The following is a 5,313-nucleotide window of genomic DNA, read 5'->3' as shown; positions in this document are numbered from 1 at the left end:
ATATCAAAATTCATTCATTGTAATTAATCAATTGTGCATTACTAAATGTCCACTAAAATAATTACACTTTGAAGGATAGAAATTGTAATATAATTTGTCTTGTGTACTTTTTCATGGATAATGATGGAGACAAAGTGCTGTGGCATGTAGATTCCATTGCATGCTTTTAAATAGAAGATATAGATATTAATTTCAAAATGTCAATATTTGCCTTTAAATTCTAGTATGGCTGAGTAAATACCAACTGGATCCAACCCTTCCATATATAACAACTATAAATTCTTGAGAAATTCCAAAAAATTGAGCAACCTTTGGCACTTTAGAGTAACAAAGCAGGCAGATTCTGGAGGCTAACTAAAACTTGGAAAAAAGAGATAAACAATAGAGAAAATTCATAAAGCCAAAAGTGGACCCTGAGAAGATTAAAATAATGATTAAAAATAAACAAACAACAACAAAAGAAACCAAAACCTCTAGGTAGAAAGACCAGAAAGAAAAAAAAAAAGAGTGTAGAATTTGCCAATATCAGGAATTCAAGAGATGTGCATATAAAGATGTATTTCATGAGTCTGCTAGACATTAGGATAATAAAGTTCTATTATGAACCACTTTATGCCAACAAATTCAACAAGTTAGATGACACACCCATTAAAAAATACAATTTAGTAAAAATGACACAGGATGAAACAGAAAATATAGCATGATGGTTTACTATAAAAACATTTATTTTAAAACTTTCCATCAAATAAAACCCCAGGCACAGAATGGTTTCACTGGTGAATTCTATTTAACACATAAAAAATAAAGAACAAAATAATGAAACTCTTACATAATCTCTATTGGGAAATAAAGAAAGAACACTTTCTAACTCTGCCTGAATCTAGTGGGCATTAATACCAAATCCTGAAAGGACATTCTACCAAAAAAAAAAAAAAAAAAGAAAAATTAAAGCAAGAAGGATGATAGATGATATATACAGTAATTTTATTTCTGAATATGTACCATACAATCCAATGAGGAAAGGAATGTATTTTTCAATAAATAGTGCTGGATTAAGTGGATATTCACATGGAAAAAAATTAACCCCATATCACATCATACACAAAAATTAATTTTAATGCATCATAAGCCTCGAAAGTTTAAACTATTTAAGTTTTGGAAGAAAACATAGATGAATGTTTCCATGGTTTGGGGATAGCAAAAGTTTTTTTAAGACATAGAAAGCAAAAATCCATGAAAAAATTGATAAATTAGACTTTTACATATTTTATATATGCAAATATATATATTAATAAGTAGGCAAACACTTTGAACAGGCATATCACAGAAGAAGATAGACAAAAGTCTACTAAGCACATTAAAAAATCCTGACTGTCATTAGTTATAAGAAAAATGAAAAGTTCAATGAGATCCCACTACAAACCAATATCTAAAATTTAAAACCTGTGATAGCTCCAAATAAAGTTGGCAAAGTTATGGAGCAACTGAAATTGCTGGTGGGATGTAAGATGTCTGGGAATTTCTTATTAAATTAAATATACACATATCTCATGACTCCATACTTCCACTTTTAAGTATTTACCCAAGGGAAATGAAATTAATGTTCACTAAATGATTTGTAAAAGAATGTTCATAAAATCTTTACGCATAATACACAAATGCAGGACAACCAAAACTATTCATCAAATGAATGGCTAAACAAAGTGTGGTATAGTGATATAATGGAACGCTACCAGCAATAAAACAGAAGGAATTATAGATATACACAACAATAGAGATGAATCTCAGAAACATTATTCTGTGTAGAAGAAGCATTCCAGAAAATAATTCAACTGTATAACAACTATATAATTATGTTTATATGATATTTGAGAATAGGCAAATTTAATAAACAGAGGAAAACAATCTGAACAATGTTGCCTCTAGGAAATGAGAGCAGATTGATCAGGAAGCGATATTGGGCACCTTTCTGCACTGACAATAATGTCATTTATCTTGACAAATGTTTGGATATTGAAGGCGTTAAGAATAGTCATTTGTCAAAACTAGCAAAATATACATTTAAGATTTATTCATTTCATTGTATATAAATTTTACATTAAAATTATGAACAAATATTAATATCTAGCTAATGATAACATGCTTAAATTATTTAGGGGAAATTATACTGTTTTCTGCCAATTTCCTAGAAATACATAAAACATTCTATGGATTAATGGATGGATGGATCAAGGAATGGATACACATAATGTAAGCATAGTAAAATATTAATAGTAGAATCTAGTTGGAAGGCATATAAGTGTTTAGAATAAAATTCTGTCAACTTTAATGTATGTTTGAAAAATGTCAAAATTATGAAAAAAATATCATTATTTACAGTATGCCAGGAAATACACTTTACAACTATTTACTTATGATGAAAAATATTAGATGTCACCTTAAAACCTATGTTTTCTATAAACTTATTGAATGTGTAAGCAAAAGTCTTTAAAACCTAGTGAAATTGACAATATGATGATGATATTACAAGGTGTTTTTTTTAATATTAATAACTCACATTTTTCTTAATGAACTGATTTGTGGTAGATTTTCTCCACTGCACTATTTATACAAGTTCTATTGTTTAAGCACTAAGCATTTTCTTCCCTTGCTAAAAAAAAATCGACATATAACTACTTTTTTTATAGTATAAAAATAAGTCTGAATTAGTGTAGAAAATTTAAATTTTTTCTCTTTTATTCTCTTTTATTTTAAATTTTTCTAATTAATTGGCTAATGTAAAAGGCATCTTAAATATGTAGTGTATAGCTTAGGGGTTCTTCGTGACTTTGATGTATCTATCCTCTTGAGATATTAAGATTTTAAATCAAAATAAGCTTTGAGTTGAAATTGTAAGCCTTGATGTAATTTTATACTGTTTTTGACCAAACAATGTACTGCTATGTGCATGACAATCACTAAACGTTCCTTTGCATTTTGAAAATTTCCAAAAATAACTATTCCTATTCTATGATTCTTTCAGTGTATCTCCAGAACTATGCCACCAAAAAGGATTTTATTTCTCTGTGATCAGAGGGACTAGCAGAATCTTTCAATGAATGGAGAAATGTGATTATGATTTTTAGGTTTTTTTCTTTCATTTTGTCACACATTACAACTGAATTGTAAACTGCAGAATTCAGATACATCCCTTCTAGGTTTTGGACTAATCAAATTAACCCCTAGTATTTGTTTGGACTACGTAACAGAGATGGAAGATCTGAGTCTTATTCTAACAGTATGCTTGTCCTTGTGTGATTGTGTTGGTACGCACATGTATATTGACTTTATCTAGACTACATTAGTATCTCCTAAAAAAACCTAAATTCCTGAAAGAAAAATACACGGATATATGCATTTATAAAATAATGCTTTTTATATATATATATATATATATATATATATATATATATATACATATATATTCCTATATATTTTGATTATTTTTTTTTTGGCACACTATGTTACATTGGTTTCAGGGGTACCACATAGTGATTTGACAAGTTTATATGTTATGCTATGCTGACCACAAGTCTATGGCTACCATCTGTCACTATACAATGCTATTATAATATTGTTGACTATATATATTCCCTGTGCTTTCATTCCCATAACTAAAAGCCTGTATCTCCCACTCCCTTTCACCCCATATTTATATTTTGCTACAAGAAACTAATAATGCACTTAAGGCATATAAGAAAAAGTAAGGAATATCTATACTGAAATGTTTAAATGATTGATAGTGAGAAACACCTAATGATTCAGATCTTTCATTATTATATTTAATAAAGTTAGTCCACTCAAAATTTTTTTAAATAAACATCTAGAAATCCTGAGGTAATGGAAAAATAGTACTAATCCCAGAAATTAGTGAAGTATAAAGTAGAGACATTCAGTCAAAAATAAATTCAATTATCTTTAAAACTCAAATTTAATTAAAACTAAGATGGAACACAAACACGAAAAACTATATAGATGATTTTTGTGAAAATAGCATTATGCTTGTAGAAAAATAAAATAAAAATAATACAATAAGGAAATACAAAGAGTCATTATTTATTAAATTCTGACACAAGGATCCTAAATACATTTTAGGATGTAAACATAAATAACATCTCATATGTATAATCCATCACAATTCAGTAACATAAAAATGATTCAGAATTGGACTATTATTTATTAATATGTAAAATAATAAAATATTATACATTGATATTAACAAATAAATTTGGTTAATTCTAAAAATATTTGAAGATTATTTTCCAATAAAGTTTAAAATTATATAATACTGAATCAAAATTCATAGAACATTAAGAGTAGAGCTATATGTATATATTGAGACTATTATATTTTTGGAAATTTCTAACTAAAATTTTAAAACAGAAAACTTATACAAGACCTTAGCCATTAGAAAGAAAAAAATCATTATTAATAAATAATAATTTTATAAATAATGGCATACATAGAAAATAAAAAAAAAATAGAAGTTAGGGGAAAAAAGGCATGTGAAAACCAAAGGAGGAGAATATGGCAGTGAAAATGCCATGAAGTAAGAATTGACATTCTGTGTTCACAGAATAGGAGAAGTGCTATTCTCACCATATGTCAAAGTTACATACTATTGACATGATTTACCACTGCTAATATTAACTTTGATCTTTTGGCTGAGGTCATATTTTTAGGTTTCTCCACTAAAGTTACTTGTTTTCTCAATTTCCATATTGCATTCTTTGAAAGCAGGTCAATGTATATTCCGCATTTGAAGAGTGGGGAGTTCTGCTTTACCTGCCTAAGGGTGCAGGTAATTTATTTGGAATTATTTTGCATTAAAAATTAATCTACCCTCCCCCATTTATTTATTAATTCAATCATTTATTTATATAAATGTGAGCACATGGATATATATTTTATATTTTGGGTTATAATTCAATACTCTTATTTATTATGTGGCCCAAATTAATCCAAGTTTCACCATTAAGACCTCTTTCAGTTGACTCATGTGTCACTTTGACATACCCCCCATCACTCTTTTTTTTAATAGTCCTTATTTTCTGACACTACAAGATGCTCGAGGCTCATCTTGTATATTTTCTGACCAAGTCCTAGTCTGAGGCATTTGTTAAGGAGGTCTGGTTCTTTTTTTTTTTTAAGATTTTATTTATTTTTTTATTTTTTTTATTTTTTTTTAAAGATTTTATTTATTTTTCAACAGAGAGAGAGACAGCGAGAGAGGGAACACAAGCAGGGGTAGTGGGAGAGGGAGAAGCAGGCTTC

This window comes from Halichoerus grypus, chromosome 3 (genome assembly GCF_964656455.1).
Source record: "Halichoerus grypus chromosome 3, mHalGry1.hap1.1, whole genome shotgun sequence".
In the NCBI taxonomy this organism is placed as follows: domain Eukaryota; kingdom Metazoa; phylum Chordata; class Mammalia; order Carnivora; family Phocidae; genus Halichoerus; species Halichoerus grypus.
Note: the sequence above shows the minus strand (reverse complement) of the source record.